At 37.5% G+C, this 13,595-nt stretch overlaps 1 long non-coding RNA gene across 1 annotated transcript; it reads right to left on the reverse strand.

Annotated features, from left to right (window-relative positions):
* Positions 1–3,825: 3,825 nt before the first annotated feature.
* On the reverse strand, positions 3,826–12,481 carry LOC122496923. Its single transcript, XR_006300988.1, has 2 exons — positions 11,792–12,481; positions 3,826–9,149 (listed from the first exon to the last, which is right to left on the reverse strand). It is a non-coding gene; the product is annotated as an uncharacterized LOC122496923 (long non-coding RNA).
* Positions 12,482–13,595: the final 1,114 nt, after the last annotated feature.

Below are 13,595 nucleotides of genomic sequence, written 5' to 3' on the forward strand. Positions count from 1 at the left end.
CAGCATTCAGAAGCACGGGTGCTTTCAAGCAAGCATACACGCACACACACACACACACACACACACGCAAGCACACTTTCAATTTACCTAAAAAGGAGGAGCGCCTTTTTTTTTTTTAAACTAAAATACAATTGTTCTTACTTTTAGGTTCCAGGGGAAAAAGGGACGTGGGTGTGATCGCTGTAAATGGATTGCCAGCCTCTTAACAGTTCATCATTCTTAAATGATAGAAGTAGAGCAGTATCCTCTGAGAAAAATCTTTCCTGTGGGTTTGACTTTGTCCACGCTAGGACAAATTGCGTGCAAAGTTGGAATAATTCTGAGATGTAAGACACCTCCATGACTGTCCTTGGCATACTGAGGAGCTGACAGTCCTCTCTGGAAGATGAGGCGAGAATGGCCCCTGCCCTCTTAATTGATGATTTACTGTGCTCTCCCCTGGGGCCACAACTGATGATCTGTAAGCTTGTTGAATTTTGAAGCAAATACTAAATATAATCAATATATAAAAATAAAAAAAAGAGAGAGAAAAAATGCAATGAAAATTTATGACCTTAACATTCCTTCAGGGTCAAGCAATTTATCAAATTCTCTCACTTTCTGGTTTCAATTACACAGCCATTGTGGAAGGAACTTATTTTAGCAGGTTCATTTGCCTCAGTGGGGAATACAGGACTTTGGCCTAATGCTTCACCTTTAGTGCAGGCCATTTGAGCCTTAGAACAAATACCAATCATCACTCTTTGGGAAAAAAGAATCTGCATCGGCGTGGCCTATTGGAATGGGGTTTCTGTCAAGGTAAACGGTTGTCGGCAATGACTGTGGTAGAGTGGCGATAAATCCCATTTTATTGCTGAAAAATTCCAGCTTCTCTCCATGCCTGACAGCTCCCCACATTCTCATACCCATTTGGGCAATTTCTGTGCTATGTCCATCTGGTTCTCATTACCTCTCAACCTGCCTGCGTCTGATCCAGAAAAAGTGCAGGTCAGAAACAAGGGAAAAGAACTGAGGTGATGGACAAAACAGAAAGCAGGGGGGTGGCCCTTGGGGGTCGGGTTGGAGGTGAGAGAACAACAGAGAAGTGGGGATCCCAGCTTAGCCTTGGACCAGTTGCTGTAAGGGGCCATTTAGATACATTACAGAATGATAATGACGGAGCCCCAGTCAGGAAGCCAGAGGAACCTGTATTTTTAAATTCAGGTTTTTAAAAAGCACCTGTTTTAAGGTGGTGGAGGGAGAGAGGATGTGGTGGGTGGACAGGGCAGATTAAGAGAAGCAGAGAAGCAGGCCCATGGCCTCTACCAAGGGCACTGTGTCGTGGAGTGGAGGACCTAGTCTAGAAGGAAAAAAAGCATCAAGGAGCTTGGATCGCCATTCTCACAGTTGGCATGCTTCTAAATATGGGGATAAAATCCTGCTGAAGATTCAATTTTTGTTCAAGAGTATAATTTTTTGAAGAAGGAAACTCCAGGGCCTTCTATGGCGTTGTCTCCCTTCATTTTTTTTTTATGAGAAAATTAATATTTAAATTGACTTGTCCTCCTCACTGCCTTTAGGATAGAGTCATTCATGGAATGACAGGACTAGCACTGAGTCACTTGGGTATTGATAACCCTACACACAATCACTTTCAGAATTGCTGTGCCTTTATGCTTTCAGAAAGTTGGCCTCATTCTCTGAAGCTCAAGTCCTGTTGATCATAATTGCTTCTGACTTAAAATTACCTATAGTCACCATAAGATGCCTCCTGGGGACAAAAGAGAAATAAATACCGTAAATATCTGACAATAGGTATTAACAATAAACCCACTTAAAGATTAACTGACATTAGACTAAGACGAAGCTGCATTATCTATATATGAATAAATATAAAATGTACTTATTGTGCTGGGATAATTATAATTAATACTAAAATAAAATTTATGGCCAGTATACTGAAGTATAAATGATGAATATCTGTGAACTTTTAATCAAGGAAAAATAGAATTAGCTGAACGGTGAGATGGATTGTAGTTATTTCACCACCTGTTCCAAAAGCAAATTCTACATGCAAATATTTTAAAACCAAATTGGTGGTGTTTCTGAAACACGTTGGAAAGTTATGGCTACGGGTTGAAGACCGTCTACTGTGCTAGGTGTGTTTGGACAGACAGTACCTCTTAGGCACCTTCTGCATCTCAGAGGTGCAGGGTGCATTCCAGGTCCTCAAAATGCACTTTCTGGATAGTGAGACCCCTAAGTGTGGCCATGAATAATCTCGGTTTTATTGGCTGAATTCTAATATCAAAATTACATTAAAATTTTAGTGGCTGAGCTGGACCTTGTAGACCAGAAACACTGGCTTCCAAAATTTGAGATTTAATTTCTAAAATTTTAAGCCATGCATGCTCAGAAGAAAGTCTATAAAATGTACCTGAAGTTGGAAGTGAACGCCACGTGGGACATTTAAGTGGAGAAAGAGATTGTTTTTAAACAAGATTTTAAATTCAAGTAACTGGCTAATTTGGTCTGAAGTCAATTACAGGTGATCAAAGAGGGAAGTTTGTTATTCGGCAGCTTTCAAATGAATAGCTTTAGTCAACAAATACAATTCGAAAACATTTTCATGTGTACGTATTAAAAGGCATAAACCTTTGGCTAGTACCACGTAGCCATTGAAATGGCCATAACAAAGGGCACCTTTAATTTGCCAAGTAATTTCAGATTCTTAGTCAAAAAGAATCTCTCTTGCTTGAACTTTACTTCTCTGGACTGTACATATATCAGAGATGTGATCATTGAAACTCTAAAAGATTATTTGTTTCTTTTAGTAGCATAGCAGAAAATTAATGGCGTGGGGGAGGGGGAAGTGACAACTTAAGTTGATGCTTGATAGCTGTTTACTTATAAATGTGTGTCCAGATTTCAGTGTCCTGTAAAAGAAAGGGAAAATAAAGAAACCAAAGCATTCATGTGGCTTTTATGCAACTTAGGACACATGGAAGAAAGTGCTTAGAAGGCTAGTGAAATATTTACTAAACAAATCATTTACATTAAACTTTTGTATATGCAAAACCCAGAGCACCTACAAAAAGAGAAACAACTTTAGCCATAAGGAATATTTCGGCATCAAAATGGTTAATAGTATTATAGCTTCAAAAGAGCCTATTGGCTCACCCTCAAGGATGCCCTGCAGTTGTTGTGAAAGTCATCAGATGAAGCTAGCCTTCTCAGCTAGCCTTTAGATTTGTCTGCTAACAGTAAAAATACTATAATAAATCGGTAACATATGTTGCCAGGCAAGGAAAAGTGATATAAATAAAGAGACTAGGAGACCCAAACCAAGTACAATGTGAAAAGAATTTAACTTTCAATCTATGCATTGGCTAATTATCATTTGAAAAGTAATTTGAAAGTGTTACAGTTATTTGCTTATATTCTTCCTCATTTTTCTTTTTTTCTCTTCAGATTGCATTCTTACCCAAATACTCTTCGTGATTGCCTGCTTTGCGGCTTTGGGGTAAGTCCCAGTTTTCCACAACCTTAAGGAAAAAAAAAATGCATAACATAAAAGATGCCAAAAAGACTTATGTGTCCTGATGTGCGGGTTTTGTGAAATATACATGGGTTTGTTTTTTTTTGGGGGGGGGTGGTGGGGAACGATGTTGGTAATGAAATAAAGAGAAGGGGTTTGTTTCTGCAAGGATCAAGAGTGTGTGAAAGTGTGCATTGCAAACGAGGCTCCCATCAAGAAAGCCACCTCTGGAATGGAAATGACAAAGCTTGGAACACACACAATCAATTATTTTCACTAGCATTTAAAATATAGAAAACAAAATCTGCTTTGGGAATTGACTGAATATTTTATTTAGCTTTTTTATTGAGACATCCTTTGAAAAATGGCATAATATAAATAGTTTTACAAAGCAACAATATAATCAATCTCTAAACTAGAATATAAATCAAGGATTTCATTAACTGCTAGTAGCCAGTTTAAATTGTAGTCTTGTCCATAATGTCTATCTATCTATGTATGTCCAAGTTATATTAAAAACCTTTAAATGGCTTTGTAATATCAGCTACATCTAGCTATTATAATAATTAATGGTACTGTTTTATAAATCAATACATGTATTCTTGATAAATTCATATCCAGTTAATGGTGTAATTTAAATAAAAAATTAATGTAATAAAGGACATACAGAAACAGGCAGGAAATCTTTAAAGGTTAAGAGACAGATTTGTCTAAATTCATTTTTAAGCCGTTTTGAAAAAGTTTATACTTAAAATCAGCTGAGATTTACCTTGTTTCTGTAAAACTAATTTTGCTGTGTCTGTTGGTATCCAGTAATGAATCTGTGCATTATTTTCTTTTTTAACTGTTAAGTTTTAATTACATACTTATGATACTGAGATATGTTACTACCGTTATACTCTTTTGCAATTATTGAATATTCTTTAAAAAAATAGAACAAAACTAAAAATCTCAAGCCAGTAATTTATTTTTAATACATGAATGAAATGTAAATGCTCTCTCTCTATTTTTTATATGTATAAGCGAACGGTTCTGAGAATCTCCAAAGCTATATACAAATTTTATTTAAGGTGAAAAAGGACTGATTAGCTCAATAAATTTGCATGCGCAAAAGCGCAGCGTTTTTACTGCTTTCACTGAATGAACATCCTAGGAATTTGAGAAAGAAAAGAAAAATGCTTTGAAGAGTCTGAAATGTATTTTAACGCTGCACACGGGTGGAGAAACATGTTACAAAGAGAAGAGTGTATTATTGTTCTGATTTAAAAAATACATACCAAAGGCATCTTAAGGAATAACAGGATCTAGAAAAACAACTGGATGTTGTATGTTATCAAATACAATCTTAAATCTTTCCAAATAAAATTTCATTTGGTTTATAGAGTAAGCATTTTACACGAGATATCTTTCAGAATTATGCAGACCAGTCTGCCCTGCCATTCTCCGTGACATGGTGCAGAAATGTTACTTTAATCCACTGAGCTTTTTCTGACATTTTTCTTAACATTGCTGAGCCTTATTTAGAGCAGCAAAGGAGACGTGTGCAGTTTCCTTTGACACTGATGGGTGTTTCAAAATGTTACGAGAGAGAGAGAGAGAGAGAGACAGAGAGAGACAGAGAGAGAGACAGAGACAGAGACGGAGAGAGAGCGCGAGAGAGAAAAGATTTGCTGCCAGTCACTTTATCAATAGAGCTACAGGAGCAATTACTATTTGTTAAAAGTTTACATTTCAAATGAAGCTAAATTTTAAAGAAGGCTCATCCTTTTAAAAGCCTGCTGCTTGGAAGAGGGGGGAAGAGAATGCACGGTAGTGATCACATGTTAAAGTGCGCTCAAGTACTGGAACCATTTAAAATGTATTGTGATTTTAGACGAAGCCTACAGCAAAACCACTCCTAAGAGGCTTAATTTAGGTTTTATAGGAGGAACATAAAAAAGACCAGGTTACAGCAACACGCTGAAATATGGGGTACATTTTAAATATCTTCATTTAAAAACGTATGTTTATTTTCCCTCCTGGGATCACTAACATGTGTCTCGACAGAGAAAGCAAGGACATGCTACATTCTTAAAAATTATCTGTTAAAGGGATCACATTCCAAGACAGGTTTGAGCATTTTTATTACTACCGATAACCTCTTAATTATGTCACTGCCTTCCACTTGTTAATCAGGGACATTCAACATGGTTAACCAGTGAGCGGTTGCCTTTCGTCGACTTCATTATTATTAGGAATTAAAAACTCATTCTATTCCCATCATCATGTTTTTGCATCTATGAGTTTAGCACTGCTAGAAACTTACCTGCTTTAAATACAGAACACCTAAGAAAAGGTCTAGATGCCCATAACAATGTTGTTAATTACTTCTAGGTGCAGCTCATGGAAAGCTTTAAGAGATGGATAATTTTACTTTTCCTGTCTTGCCCCCCTCCCCCAACCCCGCTGCCTCCCCCACATCTCCCACAATTCCTATTTGAACCAATTTTAGGTTCCTTGTGCAGCCACCAGCGTCTGAGATACTCAGAGACTTTTTTCAGAGAGCACGGTGTAAGTGGAGTAAATAAAATCATGTTTCACTGTTGCTTTATCAACCCTCCTAGGTAGTTTTCCTGCCAGCCAACCTACACTGTTAAGACCCAGAAAATTATGCAATAGTGACTTCTTTGAGGTTCTCTAATCAGATGATGGCCAGTGTTAGGAGGGGAAGGGCCCAAGGCAATGTTGCTGGCACTTAATGCTGGGCTTGGTCATTACTTGTCTGGTAGAGACCAATAAACAGATGATTACTATCCTATAAGGAGCCAATATTTTACATTTATCCTAGTTATATCTTTTCTTTCCAACGTCTTATAACAGAAAGTATTTGTCAAGATCTATGAGGAATAACCTCACAGGCCCCTTAAAAATAAGAATTTTCCTAGCGTGAAATGATGCTTTTTGTGCAATGGTGAGAATGATTTTGGTTTTTATAAGAGCAAGGGTTTGATTACTTTAAAGTAGTTCTCTTTCAGATGTGGACAGTCCCAGACCCCATCCCCCACTCCCATGTCCCCCTCTCTCCTCTATGACAGGTTCACAGGCTGCAACCAAGGGGTTTTAAAATGCAAATATTTATATTGGAGCTCTGGCAATAACAGAGTCGTTTTGCTTCCTCTGTTAGCCTGTGATAATTGATGCTTCATACCTGGAACTACGTTTCATTTATCTCTTTACACATGAAGATATTACATAAATAAAAGATAATTTATGGAAAGGAAACAGCCATTTGAAATAATAATCCTAAATTTGACTGTATAATCTTGAAAGGCTTTAAGAGTCACAGATGCAGATTTCTACAGTTTTAAAGAAAACTTGATCGCACCTGGGAAATTTGTGCATTTTTGCACACTTACTGAATTTGAATGCCTGCGTGGATCAAAAACAAAAAAGAGGGATAAAAGGAAGGCAGGAGAGAAAAGGTGTGGATTTCACATGTGCTTTAAACTAATGCATTCGCCCACACGTCCACAGACTTCTTGTTACAATTTTATTGACTTTTTCTTTATATCCGAAAATAATTTCTAAATAGCTAATGCAAATTGCAAAATAGTGAGTCTTCTGAAGGGCCTTTTCTTCCCGGGGATCCTCATCTTAGAATGAACAGAGGTATTCCCAGAACTGGACCCTGATCTCACCACCTCATACAAAGCCAGGCAATTCTTGAGCCAAACAAACAAAGGGTGTGTAAGCGATTTCATTTATTTTGATAATCCTCCTCTTGCACAGGAGCATCTTGCTGTCTTTGTCAAAGTGAATGACAACAATTTGGCTAACTCTCTCTGAGCTGCGCTCAACAGTGACAGGCAAATTATCAGAGGCCCTGCACTTCTTATTATCAGAGGAGAAGCCATCAGGGGGACGCATGGAGGATACCTCTCCCTTGTCACTATTTGTCAGTGGGACAAGGGCCACTGCTATGGGTAGCTGACAGGTAATTTCAACAATAACAATTACTCCTATTACTGGTGTCATAAACAATTCGCCCAAGGCATGACAATAGCAAAGCTTTATAATTCAATGCCATATAAATAAATGCCAGCAGGTAACAAGTAATTTAGCTCCAATCAAGCTTTCACCCCGGCATTAATATTGTTATTGCAAGAAAATAGAAAATTGAAAAAACTCGGTATGTTAATGAATTAAGAGAGGTTCAAGGGCTAGACAGAGGGGTTGAAAAAGGGAAACCAAAATTATTATGGGATCATATTTGGTGCCATCCTGAGGGCCAAAGAGCAGCATCATTACTATTAGGTAAGAAGGGGGACCAGAGATGCTGTTGCCCTCCACTTCAGACCTGGGAAAAATGTGACATGGCCTTTCAAAATCCCCTTTCTCTGATTTCTGAAGACTGTAAGTAGAAATATGAGAACGTGTCTATAATGCAGCATTTCACTGGTTTTTTTTCTTCCCACCTGAAATATTTCATATGCAGCAGAGGCATGAGTATCAAAGGAACATTTCCGCCTGTTTAAGAAAATCGCATCAGCACCTACTTCCTTTACATTAAGTCTTGTAACAGAAACTGTTTTAACAAGCCTATTTTTATCTTTGGTGAAGGTAATGCCGAAAACCCCTCTTTGCTCTCCAGCTGTCCACCTTTTGGAAGTAGACTAGAGGACACTGTCCAATCTTCCTCCATAAAACTTCCTGATGAAACGAATCTGCAATTTCAGTATTTGTCCAGCAAGACAATGTGCCATCATGGTGACAGCAGTAAAAGAATTTGAAAATCTCTAATTAGGAGAGCTGCGGAGCAATTAACGCATGTCAAATTTTACTTCATCAAGTGCCACTCTAATTTTCCTCTAAAAATTAATGGATTTTTTTTTCTTTTGGTATGTGTGTGTGTCCCCTTAAGGCAATGTTGATTCAAATCTGCTCAAGATGCAGTGTTGCACAGCTAAGCATCTTCTTGATTACAATCCGCCACCCTTCTAACTGCGCTCATTCTCACTGCCACGGATACTTTGTCAACAGTCAAATTACACCACGCTGATAACAATGCATAATGGTGTTCCTCCTCTGAGGCCCCTGGCAGGAGATGGGGTTCATAAAAATGTGATGTTTTCTTCTCAACTGTTTCTGAAGGAAGTTTGTATGACCAGGTCATAGTCAGGCGTTAATTTTTTGAAATTAATTTGTTAATTTCAAGAAAGGGAAGATAATGATAGAATATGAAAATACCTCACTGAAAAAAAAATCAGAGGAAGAATGAGGAATTGAGAATATCTGTGGCCAAAGTTTTGCTTAAACACTTTGTTCGGAGACATTTTCAAGAGCACTACTCTTGGTAAAATACCAGAGTTTTTTTTTTTTTTTCTTTACTTATGAGCTATAAACATTGGAAGCCTCTCTTGAACAGACAGTATTTAGATTGTGAGAGAAGTTTGTTTAACTGCCATATTTGCCAGAATCTTCAAAACATCACAGGACACAGAAGATAAATGACTCTTTTTTTTTCTTTTTTTTTTTTAGGGTCAGGACTGTATCTTCCAGATAAATGTTGATTCATTTTAACTATTTTTTATCCTACTTGCTTGTTGCCGATTCGTGTGCTTGAGTCATCAGCACATATGAGGATTGTTTCTCACTGGAAAATGAGAGAAACAGCAATTAGATGATTTTACATTCGGTGTAAAATCATTTAGAGATCAGTCAGATTTCATATTTCTAAAACAATCAGATCCAAAACAAAAATGGGGAAATTAAACAAAATGCTAAATGAATCTCTTTGCAGATTCTTTCAGGGGATGGAGACCATTCACATGGATTGACATGCCAATTTTCTCACCGTGTAAGTATATTTTTGATCGGTTTCTTTAATCAGATTTATTTAGTAAAAAAAAGAAAATCTAAATTCATGGTGTATACGCTTCCTTTTTTCTTTTAATTCACAGGTTGAATGTGGTCTTTTCATTTACCTCCAACTAACTCAAAAATCTTACATTTGATATTTTGAGGTTTGTATTTCCAAATATTAAAAAACTCTTCCCTTCCTTATGGCCCCTCCCCAGCATGTTCTGAAGTGGTCTCTTTCAGACAAAAGAGAATGACATCCCCCTTTCAACTAGCAAATGTTGGATTCCCTAAACCAACTGGGGGTAAACTGGAAGTTTTGCAATTAGATTCACACAAGCTGAATATGTTCATTATCCCCAAACATTCTCCTTCGAACTTTACAAATATAACACTACTGAGTCTAGAGTTTCCCGTGGCTTGTTTACAAATAAAGGTATCTTGATAAAAACCAAGCCCTGTGTATTTCTGAAAAACAAAAAAACATGCAACAATCTCATATGAAAACACTACAAAAGGATTGTGAAGGGAAATTTAAAAGGAGAAAACTTGATTATATAATGCAATCCAGCAGTAATCAATTTTACCTTCAATATCTTGCTTTTGTTTTCAAAATGCTAAATAAACAATACATAATGCATCCCTCATCAGCCAAACCATGGAGGCTCTGTGCTCAAATAACAGGAAACATATTCAATTTTCCTAACAGAAGACAGTTCATTAAGCTGTGCCACATCAAATAAAACTTTAATTTCTCCAGCATCAGAGTCGCAATGAAAGCAATTGAAGAAGATGAGCCATATGGTACTTCTATCAGCAAACACATATTGCTCATTCCCCCAAAGTTTTCTAATTCTGCTCCCCAGACCTGTGTAATATAGATAATGTGCTCCGAGAGCAGCAACCATGAGCTATCCAGTGTATGCTTCTAATACTGTATTTAATGGGAAATAATGAATCATAAAAGCCTGGAGAAGACGGCTTTTGCTAACCTAAATCTCAGCTGTAATTTCATTGTTCTGTGCCTAAGATGCTGTTCGCCCTTTCCAAACAACAGCAGTTGAACATAATTATGCTGCTTCAAACCTGGGCTTGGAAAAGCATCCCTAATATAACCAAGTTTCTATTAACTCCTGAAATCCTGAATTTAATGATGCACTGATGCAGACATTGATAGAACCGAGCATGTGTCATTTTAAAACCCAAATAAGCATTTTTCTCCTTCTTCTTTTGGTCAGACTGCTCAATGCATTTATGTTCCCTCCTCCACCCCCTTCTCCACCCCCCCACCCCCATGCAACAGGAGTGGCATGATTAAAAATGAGGAGATTTTCTTGTTATTAGCAAATTTGACATTTGCCTGATGAAATGCACATAAAATGTGAAAGCTACACAGTACTCAGAAGAAATGTCTCTACTCCAGTGCAAGCAACCGAGATGAAATAATTTAGGCAAAGGAAATGTAAAGACCCTCGTACATCTCTACCGCAGAAGGCTAGGATTGTATTATAAATGAAAGAACCAAATCTTGCCGAGCTTTTAGGGCAATAGTGTTTTGACACATGGGAAGTGTATAGATAGTGTTTCTTCTCTCACCTTCACCGCTTTGATTATTAACCTAAACGTAATACGTATGCTCGAACGCAGCAATTTCCGTGTCATGGTCCAGCCTCTCTCTGGCAAGATCCTGGGGCTGGGGCTTAATTCCTTTTTAGAGGAAAAATGTTCCTTTTTCCCCCAAATAGGTTGATGATTTTAGCTCTTCCATTTTTAAAGCTCATCAAATCAATATTTTACCAACACAATGCTAATTTAAAACACTATCAAATAACACTGCGGATACATATTGAAAACATATTTTAATGGTTTTGTTTGTTTTGGCATCGTATGAACCAAGGACGATTAAATTAAAAAGAGACTTTTAAAAGTTAGAGATTGCCTTTTGAAAGCTTATTAAAATCAGCATGTTCCATGCCTGTCTCTGAATTAGCTCTACACACTTGATTGCCATCATTAAAACGAGTTGTTTGGGTGCTGCTCCGTGATGGTTCAAACCCTTCCTCAAAGCCGATTCTTACTAGTTATTAACTTGAAATCTCTTTCCATTGAAATAAAAAAAAAAAAAGTCATTCTAGCCAGTGGAGGGAACAGTCACCGAAAAGTGAAATAGCATAGCGAGACAGCAACGTTAAACCCCGAAAAGACCAACAGGTAAAATAACTACAGCAACATCTAAAACACACTCAGAAAAAAAAAAAATCACAACAACAACAGAGAAGCAGTCCATTGATTATATTTCATGAATGCCTTAAAACAAATGTTTAAACAGTTTTCTGAAACAGTGCAGAAAACCTCTGCATGCTCCACTGGGTTGCAATGACAATGGTCTATTGCAATGTAAAACACGCTGGAGGATAAAAAGGTGCTTTTTGTTACCATTTTATCAAAGCTGTTCATCTTCGAGCTGCAGGCAGCATTTTGCTGGAATTGCAGATATTTCTCTGTCCAGGCTCCTTTGTTTGTGCATCTCATTTGCATATATTTATCTCCAGCTGAGGGTGCTTTCTGCTCATTAAGGCCTCCCTTCACATTATTTCATAAGCCAGCTGCTAAGAGGGATTTCACCTGTGGTGACTGAGAAAAGAGGGGTGAAAAACTAAATTCTTCATAAAAAGGAAATCTTCTGAGTCTCTTCCCCTATAAATGGGCACCATTTGTGTTAAACAGCCTCTTGTCATGATAGATGCCTCCAGAGGTCAGGGGTTAAAGTTGATTTGAAGGTCAGCAGTAAAACAACAGACAAACCAGACGCCAAACTGGTTCCTTAGCTGTCGGTGGGAGCTGTGGTACAAACAGGTCTTGAACCTTTTTCAACCTCTAATAAAACAGGGGATGAATCTGAAGTGGATCAACCAGGCCCCTGAGGCAGCAGCACAGAAAAACACAAATAATATCAATATCAGGCAGCCACAGGAAACAATGGGGCATTTCTCCGTTCTACGTGCATGCTGCTATTGTTTCAAGGGCTGGGGAATTAATTCCACTTATTTATTTAAGGCGTGTCAACTCACTGCCTAAACCTGTTTCAGTGTCAAGATGAATAAAACTTTTATGGCTCATAAAATAGAGCCATTCATCTCAATGTTCTTTGTGGTGCGTGTTTTTTTTTTTTTTTTTTTTCTTTTTTCTGGCATACTGAGCTAGGCCTCTCCTCCTAAATGGTTACATCTGAACCCACTGTTGCTATGATCCACACCATATTAGAGAAAAAATTATTTCACCAGCAAATGGATCTCAACAGAAATGACAAGGAAAGGATTTTAGCTGTGATGTAATTGTCCCAAAATTCCTCCTAGATATGCCTCATGTGATTGCATCTGTTTTGAGCATGCGTTATTTACAAAGCGGAAGTTTCATTATTTTAAAGAAAAGTTCAGACACAATAGCAATAAAATATTAGTTTCCTAGACTATTATGTATTTCATTTTACTTTAGAAATGCAACCTGGTTAGGGTAGTCCTTCCCATTCATCTTTTTTTTTTTTTTTTTTTCCCAAGTTTTCACTGTTACATAGTCGGCTTGCACCCAGGTAATAATCAATAGTTACCCAAGTAATAATCAAATACCTTCTTTAGCTCCAGTGCTTTGACTATTATGTGTAATTTTTCAACATTAAATGCCAAACATCAATGGAAAGGAAAATGCATCGAAGTGCCTTTTGTGTGAGTTTTTTCTAAGTTCAGTTTTAGAATTTACTTTGGATATCTGACTGGTGATTTTAATAATCATAGAGAACATTAGAATTATATGAGATAACAAACACGTTAACATTCATGAAGTGCCACACACAGTGCTAAGTACATGCATTTTCTCATGCGGTTATTAGTGATAATTCAGTCCAAATCACAGAAACCTATGTAGAGTGGGCTGTAAGAATAACCCTCTTCATTACCCAGAGCATAACTTAGTTAAAGCAAAAAATTCCAATCAAACAGTATCATCATTCCTGCAGATGCGTTAATAGGTAACATCACGGAAGAATGATTGAAAAGACATCAAAAGTGATGATGAGCAGAAAGACACAGTTTGAGGACATTTCACAAATTCTCCAATCACAGCAGCTTAATTCATGTCTGTGACAGCCCTTTGCTCCATCCCAGTGTAAACTGATTTGTAGAGGAGTCACTTACTCTGTTGTCCCAGTCGCTTTGCTCTTGGGGGCCTCCCACGAATATGATAC

Source organism: Prionailurus bengalensis, chromosome A3 (genome assembly GCF_016509475.1).
Source record: "Prionailurus bengalensis isolate Pbe53 chromosome A3, Fcat_Pben_1.1_paternal_pri, whole genome shotgun sequence".
Lineage (NCBI taxonomy): Eukaryota > Metazoa > Chordata > Mammalia > Carnivora > Felidae > Prionailurus > Prionailurus bengalensis.